This window comes from Zalophus californianus, chromosome 17, assembly GCF_009762305.2.
Source record: "Zalophus californianus isolate mZalCal1 chromosome 17, mZalCal1.pri.v2, whole genome shotgun sequence".
NCBI classification, from domain to species: domain Eukaryota; kingdom Metazoa; phylum Chordata; class Mammalia; order Carnivora; family Otariidae; genus Zalophus; species Zalophus californianus.
Genome location: NC_045611.1, coordinates 29,092,288 through 29,111,491, shown reverse-complemented (window position 1 = coordinate 29,111,491; position 19,204 = coordinate 29,092,288). Strand labels below are relative to the sequence as shown.

At 40.3% G+C, this 19,204-nt stretch overlaps 1 long non-coding RNA gene across 1 annotated transcript in view; it reads right to left on the bottom strand.

Annotated features, from left to right (window-relative positions):
* Window positions 1–269: 269 nt before the first annotated feature.
* The window catches only part of LOC113936523, a 43,457-nt gene continuing 24,522 nt past the window's right edge, over window positions 270–19,204 (bottom strand). The window contains exons 3-4 of the long non-coding RNA XR_003524282.1: window positions 1,248–1,986; window positions 270–416 (exon numbers count right to left, since the gene is read on the bottom strand). This is a non-coding gene — a long non-coding RNA (uncharacterized LOC113936523). The remainder of the gene's footprint in view (window positions 417–1,247; window positions 1,987–19,204) is intronic.

Here is a 19,204-nt window from a genome sequence, read left to right as displayed (position 1 = left end):
TTGATTTCAGGCCTGAAGACACTGAAGTTGGCAGTTATGTGACCATCTAGGGAAAAGATTTCCAGGTGGAGGGAATTGTCAGCAAGAAACCTCTGCAAAGGATTCTTTTTTTTTTTTTTTTAAGATTTTATTTATTTATTTGACAGAGACACAGCAAGAGAGGGAACACAAGCAGGGGGAGTGGGAGAGGGAGAAGCAGGCTTCCTGCGGAGCAGGGAGCCCGATGCGGGGCTCGATCCCAGGACCCTGAGATCGTGACCTGAGCCGAAGGCAGTCGCTTAACGACTGAGCCACCCAGGTGCTTCATGCGGAGGATTCTTGTCTGATGATCAATGAAAGAAGGACATAGTGTGGCTACTTGAGGTGATGCTCACCAAAGTCATTTCCTCATCTGAAATGTTGTGTTCCCCAACCACCTGAAGGGCAGAGAGTGAATACCACAAAATAAATGAGGAATAAGAGCTCAATATATTTTTAAAGCACCATGAATAAGCACAGCTGGTGTTGTAGACAGTATTCTGGGGATGGTATTATCCTCTTTTGCATAACGTGTATAAAGAACGGAGACCGGCATGGCCCTAGTCGGTTTTCCCTATGAGTGATATGAAATAATCTTTTATTAATCTTATTTAAAATTTGTTACCATTGTACATGATCTCAGAAGACCAAGTGAAGAACATATTATACAAATCAAAGGAATAAATGAATATGAAAGAAAAGACAATTATATGCCCAAATAAAAATTTCCGCCCATTCTGTTACACTCTAAAGCGTTTTGTAAATGTAAATATTGTACATAAATATTGAATAAATATATTAATATAATCTTCCTCTGGGTTTTTTTAAATAAGAATCTCAGTGGGCAAAGAGTTATCATTTCATATTGAAAAGTTCTCTCAGGCCTCTGTTTTCCAGCCTCTACCAGTTACCACAGGGAAGCCGTTATCTTGGAGGAGACAATGAAGGTGATAGTTGAAAGCATTGAGCTGGGCGTAGACAGAACTAGGTTCAGGTCCCTACTTGGCCATTTAATAGCTATGTGGCCTTGGACAAAGTAGATCATCTATCCAAGCCCTTGTTTTGAAACGTGCCAAGTGTTAACATTTCTTCCCAATTCAAATTATTGTTGTTGGAATAAAGTGAGATTATTTCGAGAATGAATGTAGCACAGTGCCTGTGACATCCTCATGCCCGTGATTACTACGTCATCTCAGCAGAGGGTATGGGCGTGTGCAAGGATCACATACCTGAGTACTTGGAAATACACAAGACAGGCTCAGCATAGACTGGGGCATGGTGGCTGCCCTCACACCAGAAGACTTGGCATGCTCAACAGCTCTTCAGAGCTTTATCCATCAACCCTCTCTGAAGAATCCAGAAGGGAGAAGATCAGCATGTTGCCAACCGGTTGTACCTAGAGGCTAGCCACTTTAGCTTCTAATTCCTCATTAAGGAATTTGACAATAATCTTAAGAATGGTTTCTGGAGAGAATTTCTGTCACCTGGAGACTCAAAGGATGCTGTCAATTCATATAAATAGGAAGCCAACTATACAGTAATTATTTACTTTGGAGAACTGTAAAGATTAATGTTATTCATGATGGTGAAAGATATTCCATTTTAGGCGTATCTCCTGTGCTGCCAGAGGGGATCAATATATTTTCCCTCTTTTCCATTCAAAACAAAGACCGTGCATTAGCTAGAAATGGTGGGATTTATTCTAGGTAACAGCTTGGAATATAAGTTGAAGATGAAAAGGATGCTACAATCGGGAAGCATCCACCAAGATGCTGGTAAGGTTGCACCTTCCGGAGTTCCACCGTTCTCTGTCCTAAGATTGATTCTGCTTAACAGCTTTCAACCTTCCATGGAGTAAATGATGAAAATAACCACAGCCTCATGCTTCACCGTCTAACCAAAGGGTGTGGATGTTTCCTCACTGGCATCATCAAAGATCTGGGGTATCCAGAAGAAAACCTTCATTTCCTGTTAGATCAAAAAGAGAGTAAGGTTTAAAAAACGGGCTGCTACTACCAATTATGAAATCATTTTATAAACACAAATGCTTAAGGGTCTAACATGTTTGCAAGCACATTTCATAATCAAAATAGATGGATTCTGTAGGACAAACAGCCTGCTAAAGTTTCATGGAAAAAAAGGAATGAACCCAGGGTGAGGACTTAGGTTCAAGTCTGAGGTCAATTACAGAGCAGCCAAGTGGCCTTGGGCCTGGTGACTTCACTTCTCAGAACGTATTGACTCATCTATAAAATGGGAGTGGTGATATTTATGTCAGGTTCCTCATAGCATTGTGATGTAAATTAAAACAGAGAGTGTGTGTGGAGGTACTTTGAAAACTGTAGGAAGAACTGCTGTGTAAATGGTATTGTTATTACTGATTTCTAAGACTTATTGAACACCGTATCCTTAGACCATATCAGCAAGCTGACACCTGACAAATGAGAACTCATTATTGTGTCATATCCCATTGTCTGTGGCTGCTTTCATCCTCAGCTGATGGGGGGGGGCTATGTTGCCTTGTCAGCATAAATCCTTGGTAGAGGGCATTTCTCTAGAAGTGGAAAGGATTTCTAGCTCCCATCCCATGCCCTACCTTTCCACACACCCATAAGGCCAAATAAAGGTCGCTCAAAATTCCTAAAGCAAGAAAAGAGGAACATAGGAAGGATGTAGACTCCTCTGTTTTAGGTTTCCCCATTTTTGTTAAGATTTTCTAGAGATCCAAATGGCCACAGCCTCAGCTCCTGAAATCTCTGTGTAACAATAACTTGTTATTTACCATTTGTTGAGCACATAAGGTTGTTGGTCACAAAATAAGATCTTGATGTGGAATATCTTACTTAATAATTACAGCAAACATGAAATACTGTTACTGCCCCACATTGAAAAACTGGAAGATGAAGACTTGCAGAGGCTGGGCAACTTTCCTGAGGTTACATAGCTAGCTCCTAAGTGGCGGGGTTGGTACTAGATCCCAGGTCTGCATGATTCCAAAGTGGATGGTCCGACCACTGCATTGTCAAGTTTTTCCTAAAAAACTGTTCTATGGTTACTCTTAGTTTTGTCCGGAATTTCCTCCTGGATAAGTTGTTATGTGGCATATAGACTTTCTCCAGCAGCAAACCAGATACTGTCAAATGATTCATTTTTGCATCCAACAAATATTTATTGAGAGCCGGCTATCAGCCAGTTACAGCACTGCTGAGGGGAGACATGACTATAAACAAATACAGCCTCTTGATCCTATAGCATGTCCTTTCTCCCTGAGATATGTTGATGTACATTGCATTAGAAAAATCTCTTCAGGGTGCCTGGGTGGCTCAGTTGGTTAAGCAACTGCCTTCAGCTCAGGTCATGATCCTGGAGTCCCAGGATCGAGTCCCATATCGGGCTCCCTGCTCAGCAGGAAGTCTGCTTCTCCCTCTGACCCTCCCTGCTCATGTGCTCTCTCTCTCTCTCTCTCAAAGAAGTAAAATCTTAAAAAGAAAAAGAAAAAGAAAAATCTCTTCACATCAAATTACAAACTCATGAGGACTATTGTTTATAAGAAGGTTCACCCTAGGATTCCTTTCATTTCATTCATTCAATCAACGAAACAACAAATATTAGTTTGGTGCCTCTTAAGAGTCAGATACTGTGACAGCCAATCTAAAGATAATATTGTATCAATTACACCCTTTATTTACTCACAGTTAGTCCAGAAATACCAGGGAACACCACTAATACATGTTAATTCTCAGTTAACCATCTTGATGGGGAAAGGAAGATAGTGGGATAAAAAGTGTGTGCATGGGCATGTGCACGCATGCGTGTGTGTGCGTGCGTGTGTGCGCGTGTGTGCGTGTGCATGGGCATGTGCACGCATGCGTGTGCGTGCGTGTGTGCGTGTGTGCTGCGTGTGCGTGCGTGTGTGTGCACGCATGCGTGTGTGTGCGTGTGTGTGTGTGCGTGCGTGTGTGTGTGTGTCTTCCAGGTGATATATATCTGGACCAAGAACTTGAGTGTAACCAAGAATTTGAGACTCTTTCCACTTTAAGCTTTTATAAAGAACTTCTGGGTTTTTGAACAATCCTCTTACTTTGTTCCATAGAAGAAGTATTTATAAACAATACAACAGCTAAGAATTAAGAACAAAAAGAAGCAAAAGGAAAAGTGAAAACGTCCATGGGTAATCCAGGGGTTTTTGAATAATCATCATTGTTTTTAGTGTGTTTTCCATGGTTTCCGAGTGCCTGGATCAAATCAAGCTTTCTTTTTTTTTTCTGAATGGTGATACCACTCTGGACCATAAAACTTACTTCCACATTTTGGGGAGCCTTTTCTTTGGAGAAATGTAAACTCCCTGAAGGAAAGAGCCCTGCTGTATTCTTTATACCCCCACAGTGAACAAAACGATTGGGGTACCTAATAGGCATTAAATATGTACTAGATGATAAATAGTTTAAGATTCTTGGAGAGGTAATAGTAGCACATGAAGAATTCCAGAGACCAAAAGCAAAGATATTACCTAAAAGCATTTATCTTCCCATTTGCTAAAGGCATTCAGCATAGAGTGGTTAAGAAACCAACTTCCGTCATTTTCTACTTCGCATCTTTGGGCAAATTACTTAATCTAATTGTACCTCAATTTATTCTCAACTTTAAAACTGAGGATAATAAGATTGTCTATACTGTAAAGTCACTGTGAGGATTAAATCAGTACAAGAGCGGCACTTAACGACACCGGCACAGAGAATTATGACAAATGTTAGCGATCATTATTTGTGATTCTTTTCTCTTATTTCTGAGAATGCAAAGTCTTTCAAAGTGAGAAGATAAGCAATAACACATTAATTCATTCCAAAGATAATGGAAAATGTAGTCCTTATCACCATTTAAGCTTAATTTAAATAACGAAATTCAAAGTTGACTTCCTGGTAAAGATGCAGATTCCACACATGCATCTACTTTCACTCAACTTCCTAACATGGCAGAAAACAATCTTTTAAAGGGATGAACCCACAAGGATTTGGAGAAGAAGAGGAGACAACAGCAACAAAATTTCTTTAGTCAGCCTCACACATATGGAAACAAGATTCATAACAGTTCTGGCATTGATTTGCGAAACAGTGGGGAAGGATGGAGTGTGGAGGAAAAAACACAGCAGAGAATCCTAGAGAAATGTAGATAAAAGATCTAACTAAGTGTGATTAGCATGTCAGGAAGAAACGATAAGAAGAAATAATATGCAAGAAACTTCTAAAACAAAGAACCATTCCAAGACACTCAAAGAACACCAAGCAGAATAAATGCTCCCCTTCCACAAGAACCCCCACACCAAAGGCATATTATATTCAAACTGCGGAAAACCAGAGACAAAGGGAAAATTAGGAAGGCAGGACAAAAAAACATCCCATGTAGCGAGATACAAATGAAAGATAAGAATCCACAGACCTCTATTCAGAAACCATGCAACCCAGAAGATAATGGGTGATGTCTCTGTGAGTGAACAACAACAAAAATCTGTCAAATCTGAATCCTATACCCAGCAAAAATGTCTTTCAAATAAAAGGAGAAATAAAGACTCTGCTGAACCCAAACCCAAACCAAATCTTAGTGAATTCATTGCCCGCAGACCCATGCTGTAATGGAAGTTTAGAGAAAGTGCTTAGGGCAGAAGGACTCTCATAGCAGACAGAACTCGAATCTACACAAAGAAAATGAGAGCACCAGAAATGACATAACTAAAGGTAAAGAAAGTTCAACATTCATTTTGTACTGTTTTTAACTGCTCTGAAAAATAACCGTCTACAGCAAAAATAGTAGTCTTGTGTTTTTAGGGCGTATGTAAGAGTAAATATGCAGCAGCAATAGAACAAGAAAGTGAGCAAGACATTGGGGATGGATTGGTCTCCTTACACTAGTCGTAAAACAAAAGATTATTTGAAAGTAGACTTTAATTACATAAGACGTATATGGTAAACTCCTTAGAGTTTTACTGAATTTTTTTTTCAGAAGAGCTGTCCATGATAATCCAATGGGGGTAATAACATTGAATCATAAACAGGGCTCAATTAAGCAAAAAGGAGGCAAGCAAAAAGGAAAAGAGACACAAAGAACAAATGGAATAAATAGAAAACAGCTGGTTAGATGAGAGGTTTTAATTCAATAGTCGCATTCAATGTAAACCATGCTAATTAAAATTTAGATTGTTAGATTAGATAAAAAATCAAGAGCCCACCATCCATTGCCTTTAGAACTACCACTTTAAATAGAAAGACACAGGCTGGGATGAAAAAGACATGCTGTGTAGACACTACTCAAAGGAAAGCTGAAGTAGCTTTATTAAATAGCAGAGATGGCTTCAGGAGCACCTGGCTGCCTCAGTCGGTTAAGCATCTGACTTCGGCTCAGGTCATGATCTCAGGGTCTTGGGATGGAGTCCCAGGGTTGGGCTGGGGACTGCTTCTCCCTCACCCTCTGCCATTCCTCTCACTCGTGCTCTCTCTCTTTCTCTCTCTCAAATAGATAATAAAATTTTTTTTAAAAGTTGGCTTCAGACAAGAAACATTACTGGTAAATAAAGGGGCTTATTACATAATGAAAAGGGCTTCAACTCTCCAAAAAGAGAAAAGCATTGATGATTTTTTGCCTATAAATTCAAAGCTTAGGGCAAGTGGTTAAATGCCTGGAAAAGCACATCTTACCAACATCAGCACAAGAAGAAATGGAAAAATGCAAATAGCCTTCAATCTATTTTCAGATAAAATTCATAATTAAAAATCTTTCGACAAGGCAAACCCCGGGCCCAGACAGCTTTACTCACAAATTCTATCAAAGTTTTAAGGAAAACACCAATACCAGTTTAATCCCAAACTCTGAGAAAATAGGAGATGCTTTTCAAGTTGGTTCATGAGGCTAGTATGACCCTGTTACTGAAACCTGACAAAGACATTACAAGAAAAGAAAATCAGAGACCAAGATGATGCATGAATAAATATATACAAAGTCCTCGATAAAATATTTTAAAAATCAAAGTCAGCATTATATGACTGGGATAAATGTTACTAATACGTGGAACTTAGGCCAGGATTGCAAGGTTGGTATTACATTTCAAAATCAATAGTTGTAGTTCACCACATTAACAGAATCAAAGAGAAAAAAAAATATTTCAATGCAAAAATTTTGACAAAATTCCACACCGGTTCATGAAAACAAAATTCTCAAAAAACTGGGGGGAAAAAAAGGAATTTCATTAGCCTGATAATGTGCATATAGAAAAGAACGACAGTTAATGTCATAGTCAGTGGTGAAATATTGAATGCTTCTCAGTTCAGGAACAAGATAGTCACTGTCTCCGTTTCCACTCAGTAACATACTGAAGGTGCTAGCTAGTCCACCAATGTGAGAAAAATGTAAAGGGATACAAATTAAGAAGAAGCAAAATGTCTTTTTCACAGTTGACATGATTGTATATATAAAACATTCTAAGAAATCTACCCCAGAAAGCTTCCAGAATTGCAAAGTGAATTTGGCAAAGTCCTAGGAATCAAGGTCAATATATAAAATGTAATTCTATTTCTATTTTTTACCAGCAATTAGAAGATGAAGTTAGAAAGCAATTTATTTACAATCACAGGAAGAACATAAACTACTCAAAAATAAATTTAAGGACATATATGCAAGATTCATATTCCAAAACCTACTCCATATTGCAGAAAGATATCAAATAAAAATATAAGCCATGTGACATGCTTCGAGATTGGGGAAGTTAATATTGCTGAAGTGTCCGTTCTCCCCGTATCGATCTATAGATTCAGTGCGATCCCAATCAAAATTTCATGAAGCTTTTAGTAGAAATTAACAAAGTGATTGCAAATGGCTATGAAAATGCAAAAGAGGAAGGAAAGGAAAAAGAACCTCTCACACAAGAACACATTTAGAAGATTTACACCGTGTGCTTTCCAGACTTACTTTAAACCCACAATAATTAAGACACTGTGCTGTTTGCATCAAGCTAGATAAACAAGCCAATGAAGCAGAATAAAGGCCTGAAAGAGACCCACACATATATGGTCAGTTGATTTTCAACAAAGGCGTGTGCGCCCACACGCGCGTGCGTGCGCCCACACACACGCGACGGGGACAGGAAAATTTTTGCAACAAATCACACTAGAATAATCATCTATCTATTAAAAAATTACCAAAAAAAAAAAAAAGAACCACCTCACTACCTCACACCATACACAAAACTTAGGCTGTGAGAGGTCTTAACGTAAAAATCTGAAACCATAATGCCTCACTGTTTTCTGAAAGAAAACACAGGAGAGTATTGATATGATCTAGAGGTTGGCAAAGATTTCTTTGACAGGATACAAGAAGCACTCATCATAAAAAAAAAAAAATCACGGATAGGACATACTCCAAATTTTAAATTTGTGCTCATCCAGCAACACCATTAAGAGAAGACGAAACACAGATGGGGAGAAATATTCGCAAAGCTTATTTCCGACAAAGGCCTTGCTATCTAGAAATACAGGAACTTCTGCCACTGGGTAATAAAGAGACAAGCCGACAGCAAAAACCTGGAAACAATGGAACAACAACAAGCAAGTCCATTTGTAAACAAATGGTAGTAAACTCCCACAGTGGAAATATCACTTGGTAGTTAGAAGGAATAGATTTCTGCACGAATCTTAAAAACATCCTTTCAAGTAAAAGCAGCCAGTTGCAAAGAAGTACCTACTGTCCGATACCATACAGGAAGTTCTAGAGAAGCTAAGTGTAATCGATGATGATAGAATAAAAGCGATGGCTTCTTGGAGGGGTACTGACGGCAAAAGTGTTCCAGAGAACTCTCTGGGGTGATGGAAATATTCCACAGCTGGACTGTGAGTGTATTTATTCGTTAAAACTCATTGAGCTGTACATTTCAAATCTGTGCATTTCATTGTATATAATTACACTTTGACTTAAAAAAAAAAGGAATAATTAAAAAAATACCTTAATGGTAAGTGAAAGGAGCAAGGCACAACAATCTGATTCCATTTATAGAACATTCAAAAACAGGCAAAGCGAAACAGGCTATTTCTCACTGTGAAATTAATTTTGAAACAATCTGCCACCAGAGCTGGAAGTGGTCGTCTCTGGGGAAGGGGGAGCCGGGGAGACCACTATTTTTCTTCACAAAACTTAGAACTATTTGACGCTTTAAAAATCTGTGCCTCTATAACTTCGGTACAAATAAAGACCAAAAGAAAAAAAAAATATATATATATATATATATCATACCCATTTGCAGGCTGGTGATATTAGCTTCCACAGAGAATTGTTGACATTCATTTCAGCTAGAAAATTGTTTCTGGTGGGTGAATCATGCAGAAACTTTCAGCCCTTAAGTCCAGGAGACGGGGTCCATTTGCTGTTGGTTGTATAATATAGGCCACCTTGTTACCAGTCAAGCATGAAAGACAGTGGCGGGGTTGGGGGGGGGGGGGGCTCTGCACATCAAGTGTGACAATACGCTGCAAAAAGTGTGCCTTAAATTAGAATATGGGTGCAGAACGGTGACAGGAAGCCGCTCTGTACTCCCTAATTACAAAGTCTCACTCCCACCAAACTGACACAAATGTTAAGTCAAATTAAATATTGTCTAATTAACTAGCATACACAAGACTTCAAGACCGGTGACTAGGTATTATTCGGCTGAAAACATGAAATGCCAGGACTTGCAAAGTCTCAGCCAACCCCAGATCTGCTAGCTCAGCCAACTGCGACAAGGTTAGGCCATTTTGTTTTCACACATCTCTCCTTCAGGGGTCTGCTTGTAATATTTACAGAAAAAGGCAATGCTGGTAAACAGTTTCACACAATGAGGTGTGAGAGTGGATAGGGGCCTATTCAAGCTCTGAACTCCCCTGATGAGCTGCCAAAAGTTGTTATGAATGGCCCAGCTGACAGGGTGATGACTGATAAAGCAAAAACAAACAGCTCGGGTAATTCATGAAAACACACAGCACCAAGACAACTCAAAGTGGCGAGTGACAGTTAAGATAATGGAATTTTGGAAGCTTTTCTTCAGGGGTCCTTGCCATACAATTATTCTGTTAATAGATTCTCCCTTAATGTGGCTGGATCTTCAGCTTTTTTTTTTTTTTCCACCAAATAATATTTATTATGACTGCTGGCATAGAAGCATGGACCCTGGCCTTTCAAACAATGGTCAGTTTCTCCTTCAAAAACCAGAGCAGGATGAATTTTTTTAGTTGAAGCCCGTGTCTGCCGTTTTAAAGAAATAACATATCCTATTTCCGTTCCTGTTACTAGAAACATCTCGAAGCGTTCTTCCCTCATCTCTTTCATTCATAAACCGTTTGCCGCAAACCTTTGACTAGAAAATAAATATTGGTTTGCACACTCAACTGCTAATATTTTAAAGGAGGAAGATTTAAACGTGGTCGAAGTCAGTTTCCAATGCACACAGCCTCTTTGGGGTTCATTCCGTTACATCAGGCGTGACCAAGCAAAAAAGTCTCAGTTTGTCAATGTTTTGCCTTTAGACCCAATGGTTTGTCATGAAGTACACTGTGGTTTCTGTAACAATGAATGGCCTATTTCTCAATTAATGTTTTAGAAACCAGAAATATGAAGACATATGTGAAGCGTGTGTTTGTGTGCACATAAACACGATCAGATCATGTGCCCGGAGAAAGAACGAGAAAAGGAGAGGCCAGCAAGCATAGGAGGAAAATTCAGGTTCTGTGAACTTTATTTTGTGTTATTATTATTATTTTTAATATTTATTTGAGAGCACACACAAGCGGATGGGGCAGAGGGAAAGAGAATCTGAAGCAGACTCTTGTCTGACCATGGAGCCCGGCCCATGGCTCGACCCCATGGCTCGATCTCACGACCCTGAGATCAGGACCTGGGCCGAAATCAAGAGTCAAGTTGCTTGGCCAACTGTGCAGCCCAGGAGCCCCAGGTTCTGGGTATTTTAGAGCCTGGCTACCGTGAGGTCTGGGATCAAGTAGCTAGTCGGAAATGCAGTCCCACCCTAGCTCCGAACCAAATCAGAGCTTGCATTCTAACGAGATCTTCAGGTAATTCATGTGCATATCAAGGTTTTGAGAAACTCTGTAATTTAGATGACTGAGTTTTCCTTAATAGTGTAAGCATTATAGCTGTAAAAACACACAAGGATGATGATCTATGTTTCACCCAAAGTTGAAAACTAGATCGTAAGTTATTCAAAGCTACCTCAGGGGCACCTGGGTGGCTCAGCCAGTTAAGGGTCTGCCTTCAGCTCAGGTCATGATCCTGGGGTCCTGCGGTCGAGCGTCTGCTTCTCCCTCTCCCTCTGCCCTGCTCATGCTATCTCTCTCTCTCTCAAATAAACAAATAAAATCTTTAAAAAGAAAAATAAAGCTACCTCAAAGTAACTTAATGTCTTCCTTCTAATTTATTTCCTCCTCCCCATTCCCCGAAGAAGTCTCAGAGCATCCTTGAGCTCACCAAACCTTCGAGGGAGGTTCAGCCTCACTTTCCTTCTGTCCTAGACATTCACGGACTCCTCCAGCACATTTTTGAGGGATAGGCGTGATGTTAACAGGCTGGATTTTTAAAAATCCCATCACTGCAGTGAACTATTTGACTTCTCTGGCAACAATAAAGACATTTTTTTAAAATTGTATCTTTTTTTTAATGTTTGTTTTTTAAAGATTTTATTTATTTATTATTTGGGAGAGTGAGCAAGCTCTCCTCCCGGGACCCCTCCTGGGACTTCAGGATCACGACCTGAGCCGAAGGCAGTCGCTTAACTGACTGAGCCACCCAGGCGCCCCTAAAAAATCTTGTCTTGACTAGTGTCAACTTTTAGCGGCCAGAATCCAGAGTAACGTACAGGAGAGACGAATCAATTGTTAAATCCTACACAACAGAGCGGCCCTACACCTGCCTACCGAAGTCACCCAAGACCCACCTCTAGGCGTGCATCCCTTTAGGCTGTGTGGTCATTAGTATAACTAGCTAATTATAGTTTTCTTTAGACTTAAAGGGACCCTGAGACCTGGTTCAACTCTCAACAGCTTTTCTGGGTGTTGATAAATTTAAATATGTATAAAATTTAAAAACTTAACATGGCCCCAGATACTCCAAATATAAGGCAAAAGACAAAAGATAAGTTGGGGAAGCTATTTGTGACATACATCATAAGGGCTCATTTCCTTACCTGACAAAGGGTTTTAATAATTCAGTTTGAAAAACGCACACCCAGTGGGAAAATGGACAAAGGATATGCATAGGCAACTCACACAGAGATGTAAAAAATACACACTGAATAAACGTATGAAATGGTGCTCAATCTTATTCATAATTAAAGACATACAAATGAAAGCAAGTGTGAAAGAATGGTTCTTACCGATCATGTTGGCAAAAATTAAAATGTTCGGTAATATCAGTAGCATGCAGATACAGGTGCTCTCGTCCACCGTGGGTGAGAATGTGTTGGTTCAGCTGTTTGAAGGGCAGTTTGGTAATATCTACCAAAATTGTGAAGGTGCTTACACCCTAAACCAACAACTCTGCTGCGAGGAATTTAATCTGGGAAAATATTGGCGAAAGTGCCTTAAACTAGATGGATGAGGGTACGCAGTGCAACAACATTGGCGTTACTGGATGTCTGGAAACAATCTCAAGGAGCATCATGCCAGAGGGCTGGGCAACCCAGCAAGGGAGGCTGGCGGTGGCCATCTAGAGAATCATCTAGACTAGCACATGCTGCTACAGAATGATCTCTGAGATGTACCAGTCATGGAGGGACAGAGAACAGAAAAGCAGGGGACAGAGCAGTGTGTACAATTTGATATTTTTAGGTTAAATAAAAATATGTATATATTGGTTTATGATTGACTTTTTTTTATCATGGAACTATAAGAAGCAGCTAAGATTATTTACCTTTATGGTAAGGTCGAGGGATGGGAGAAAGCCTTTTCATTTTAATTATATGTTTAGCCTTTGAATCTTCTTAAAATGGTGTGTGTGTGTGTGTGTGTGTGTGTGCGTGTGTGTGAGCAAGCAACACCTTGGCATTGAGATTATAAGCCATTTTGTTTTATTAAGTCCCAGATGTAGGAATATTGCAGAAAATTCTTTGGAATGATATTATTCTCCATAAGATGATCTTCACCATCGAATTTTCACCGGCAAGCAGATTTCTCAACCACAAAGCAGCTAGATTTCCCAAAGAACTTTTGTGTTCTCTGGAGCAATGGTGAGAAATTTTGGAGGGTATGGAAAACTTTGAGAACTTGGGGAAAGCATAGTCAGAAAAATTTAGCTGCACACAAGATTCTGGGTCCATTTCAGGGTTTTATAAAACACCTGACACCTATCCATGGACTGTGTGGGTTCAAGGCCCTGAGGTTAAGGATCAGCCGCCCTAGAGAATCTTAAGGACAGAATGCCTCCGGCTTTTGTAATTTTATACACAGCTCTTTGCCTGGACCATTCGGCCTTCAAGACCTTGCTGGGCTGCTCCTATGGGAAGACCTTCCTGTCTCTTCCAGGCCCAGTCCAGCTGAATCAGGCGGCTTGCTTTGGCAATTACATGGCACTCAGTGCTTGTCTCTATAGAGTGTAATATCTATCATGCTGTGTTATAATTGTTCACTTGTCAGAATCAGCATCAAGATGGTTGGCTCCTGCTGGGCAAGGGCACTGGTTTTATTGATCTTTCTTTGTTTAATACTTGGAGACATTAAAAATGCCCAGTAAATGAACATGTGAATGAAGGTCCAGTTTAAATCATCAAATCTTTGTGCGTAACTATCTACAAACCTGGTTTAATCCATCCTGGGCAACACAGCCATCTTTCTGGCCCCATCACAGAAACAGTATGACACCTTTTGAAATCATTTAGAAGCTCTAGAGGAATTACAATTTTATAACCCCAGACTCACATGGACCTTACATGTGATTTCTCTACTCCAGGGCTCTGACTCTTTCTTTTGCCCCACTCAGCCCTCTGGTAAATTCCCTGGTCATAAGATGGATCCAGCTTATGAGTAGGGATGGGTAGTTCAAGTTACACCATCTGGGGTTGGAAGGATGAATATTATTCAGAATGACTACCAACTGGGTTTCCTCTGAGAAGGAAGAAGACAGAATCTGAGTATAATGTCCCATACCAGCATACTCTCGGGGCATTCAATGTTGCATTCTGGACTTCATTCAGCGCTTTTCCCTGTTCTAACCAAATAGATAATGTTAAGAAGGATAAAGGATGCTATATAGTCATAGAGCTGAGCAGGAATTCTAGATCAGCATCCACGAAATCACGACCAGGTAAGTTATTTCCGATGAGACTCAGTGCATTAGTCAGGATAGGCTGGGCTATGCTTCAGTAGCAAATACACCTCAAAAAAAAAAAAGGTACTTAAATATAATACATGTCTATTTTACTCGAATAAAGTCCTCTGTGATTTGGGTGAGTTCACCAGGGTGGCCATCCACCATGTAATGACTCTGCAACCCAGCCTTTATTATTGAATTGACATTACCAGCTCAACACAGGTTGCCATGATGGGAAGACAGAGTGTAGAGCACCAATGCTTATGCTTATACTCACTTATGCTTCCTCTGGAAGTGACACACGCCATTTCCATTTACCAGTGGCCAGAACTAGTCATGTGGTCCCAGGCTAACTGCACGGAAGTTGCGGAGTACAGTCTTTAAAAATGAGACTTGCCCAACACATAGAATCATCTCTGCTACATTCAGCGATCCCATCTGTAAAATGAGGATGATATCCACCTTACAGTTTGTCTGTAAGGATTAAATAAGAATTTGCATAAAGAACCTCATACATAGTAGACACTCATGAAATGGTGTTGGTTATTTTCTTTAAGACCAATAACTCCCTATTTGTTTGACCATTTGAGAGGCTTGTTAAGTTGTGGGCTCACCATGTCATCAGGGAGTGAAGCACTGTGATGGTGTGAGCCAGTGTGCCCAGCAGCATGACTATTCACCAAAGGCAGAAACTATGGCCCTGGAGTATGACACGCAAGGCATCATGGGGCAGTGGGAACCTGCCCAGAAAGGCCTGGTCATCACTCCCATGTGGTCACAGTCCAGTGAGATACCTGGACAGACGTACATCACAATACTTTCCTGGACATGTACCAGCGGCCAACAACAACAGTAAATTCCAACAATGCTTCACACAAAAAATAAACTCAACTTTTTTTTATAGCGATGGTGTCTATCTCTCTTTTAATTCTCTTTTAATAGCCTTCCAATTTGTTTTGCTAGCACATGTGTAATGACTGCTGGATAAAGTTGACCTTAGTTTGGTTAAATATGTTCATGTACATATAATTTCAGGGGTAGACGATATATTTTTAAACATGATGTGATTAATATCTAACTCCTGGAAGAAGGGAGGAGAGATAAAAAATTGGGCCTATTAAATGCAACCCTGGAGCTAGGTCACCTGATCCTATTACATTCGTGTTTTCCAGTTTCTTGACTGCACTCTCCATGTCAATGTGAGCACGAAGCCTGTAAATACAGGGCTCACCATCCAATCACATCGGTCAGTTAGACCATTTATTTCAATTATTTTCACTAAATAAAAAAGCTATACTCACAAAACAATAACCAAACACATAGATTCTCTGGTAGCCTAACCTAAGGATAGACAAAACTTTTCTAGTATTCTTTAGTTCATTTGATTTGACTTCAATTTGTTCTTAAACATGGAAGACCAGGAGCACAAAAGGCTTTGTTGAGAAAGATAAGGCACCTTCCACCATTCAACGTGGGCTCTGGTGGACCTTATTCTACAACATTCCATTGGCCCAGTTTAGACCTCAGCCTAACAGAGTGACTGTAGAGTGTGGGGCCATTTAAACACTTTTTAGGGAATAATTATCATCTCTTATAGTCTTTCAGGATTCCCCAGAAAAACATTCAACTGCTACAACAGGCTGGCACGTCACCTAACTCCAAGGAAAACCTACTGGTACGCCCAGCACGTGTTATAAGCACGTACTGTCCATCTGTTTCTCAGTGCTATGTCACATTTATGACACATGGCCAATGAATTCAATCACTTTTGACATATTACACCAATCTCTGACATGCTGCCAACAGAAATGACATGACATACTAAAAACGATAATATTTAAAACCATGATAATATAGAGATCCAAATAATTGGGATGTAATAACACTTTCAAATGTTAAAATGGAGTGATAATAATCACTTTGTCCCATTGTGAAAATACATCTTGCTCAGACTAACAACACATAAATAATAATAGCTACCAACATATTTAATGCCTGTTATGTACAGACATTGTTAGTAGGACTTTATGTACATTAGCTCACCTCCTCCTCATGACAGCCCTCTAAGGTAGGTACTATTATTTATCGCCCCCTTTTATAGACAAGAAAACCAAGGGCCAGAAAGGTGAAGTGACCAGCCAGAAGTCACACAACTGGTAAGGGGCAGAAGTTCCATTAACAACCTTGCTACATACACCTCCTTTGGAAGAAATCTAGAAGTTTTAATGGGCCTTTTAAAATTCACTCCATCAGGGCGTCTGGGTGGTATAGTGGGTTAAGTGTCCAACTCTTGGTTTCAGCTCAGGTCATGATCTCAGCATTGTGAGATAGAGCCCTGCATCGGGTCCCCCTTTGGGCATGGAGCCTGCTTAAGATTCTTTCTCTCCCTCTCCCTCTGCCCTTTCCCCTGCTTGTGCACGGGTGTGCTCTCTCTCTCCCCCAAATAAATAAAATGAATCTTAAAAATTCAAAATGCTCTCTCTCTCCCCGAAATAAATAAAATGAATCTTAAAAATTCAAAATGCTCTCTCTCTCCCCCAAATAAATAAAATGAATCTTAAAAATTCAAAATGCTCTCTCTCTCCCCCAAATAAATAAAATGAATCTTAAAAAGATAAAATTCACTCCATCAACAAAATGATATCCCTGATACACACAACAGAAGAAGAAATACAGAACACGCAAATAGTATGCCAGTCTTGCTACATGAAGGTCATCAGGCAAAGGACTCAGCTTCTATGAACCTCCATTTCTTTATCTCTAAAATGGAGATGATGTTAGTTAGTCCTTAGTACAAAACATAGTGCGGCTTAAACGCTGTTAAGTTGAAGCCCTAATAACCCCCAGGACAGACTCAGAATGAGTCCGTATTTGGAGACCTGGGTTTTGAAGAGGTGATTAAGTAATCCAATCTGACTGGTGTCCTAATAAGAATGGAAATTTGGCCACACAGAGACACCAGGGATGTACACACACACACAGAGGAAAGACACAGGGAGAAGCTGGCCATGTGGAAATCAAGAAGAAAGCAGACACCAAGCCAGCCGACACCTTGATCTTGGACTTCCAGCTTCCAGAAGTATGAAAAAATAAATTTCTGTTGTGGAAGCTACCCAGTTCGTGGTATTTTGTTATGGCAGTCCTAGAAAACTAATCCAAAGATATTTAAAATGATTAGTGTAGTCCCCGGCAAATAATAAGGGCTCAAGAGGGTTTTACTATTAGTTGAGTTGTGAATACACACAAATACATAGGCATACAGCTTTTATTTGGGCTTAAAGAACATGTACCCTGAGGTATTTAAACATGATCTGAAAAATGCTTCTTTCCCAATCAATAGACTTCATGAAACTTTAATTAAAAGGTTGAATATGGTTCACTTTTCAACCTAAGAAGGTCTAGTGAACATGGTTAAGTGTCAGCGACTATTCCCTTGCTTCTTACTGTGATGTGAAATTACACGTGACTTTGAAAAGCTCCTTTCCTTCTTGGTAGTTATCGGAGCATGCGTAGTAAGTGTAGGGTGGAAATTGATGCCATGGACAGTCCTACACAAAAGCCATGAGGCAGAGAGGATGGGAATACCCAAACACAAACCAGTGTGGATGAAAACAAGGAGCACATGGAAATCTCTTTGACTGAGGCTACCTAGATCAGAGCTGGCAGATAAATGTCATCCCGAGGGCCAGTTCCAATCACTTGTCTTGAACTCTTGTGTTAAGAAAGGTTCTGATGTGGGGCGCCTGGGTGGCTCAGTCAGTTAACTGGTCGACTCTTGATTTTGGCTCAGGTCATGATCTCGGGGTCCTGGGATGAAAACCTGAGTGGGGTCCCTCGCTCAGCATGGAGTCTGCTTCAGGATTCTCTCTCTCTCTCTCTCTACTCCTCCCCCCTCAAATAAATAAATATATATATTTTTTAAAGAAAGGTTCTGATGACACATCTGGGCTCAGAGAAGAGTACCACAGTGGATGAGGAACACTGTTGGAACATGGGGGGAGAAGGGTAGGGGTAAGTATGTTGAGCAGTTACTGATTGGATCTGAAAATTGGTTAACAGGCCCTCCTGACGCTCCTCTTATAGGTTCAAGGCCAATCAGAGATCCAGGCTCCTGTGCATATTGCATGTGTTTGAGTACCATAACTCAGCAATTCTAAACTCACTAAAAAGTAACTGTTTTTCTTTAAACATATATGTCTTGTGACATTCAAGCCTTGTTATTCAAGAACAGAAGGAAAACATTCTGTCTTGAGCTAACAAAGTCCATCAGCGGAATCACTTTTCAGGTTGCTCTAATTCGAGGTGACTAACCCATAGAATCACACATTTTTAGAGAAGATACTTTTTTCCTCAAAAAGTCAGCATGGTGGCCTTTCGGTCACCACCAAAAAATAGGGTTGTAACTCATACGATTGCATCCATGCTTTGCAATCTCTAGGTACTATTTAGCAGCCGATAAATGCATATTATCTTGGTGTAGGCTAGGTCATGGGGTGCACTGTCCACTGAGCTGTCCCCTGGAATGGGAGAGGGGACCTTTTGGGCCCATAATGCCCAAACTCTGTTTGCTTCTATTCCAAAGACCAAGTTCACACGGTAAGAGTGAGCTCTTCCCTCGGTAACCCCATTAGAGAAAGCCATTGCTAATGATTAACAATTAGCATTGACATCCAAAGTGCCAAGTTGTCTAAAGAAAGGTGCTAAGAAGTCTTAAGAACCCGAGTGTAAGCCCCAAATGGGCCAATTGGCTTCATGCAGAGAAACATCAACCACAGTCCCCCCCCCCATGTTTAGAAGGGGAGGGGCAAAGGGACTGACTCCTGTCAAGCTCAGACCACTGTGGGACAGCTCCAGG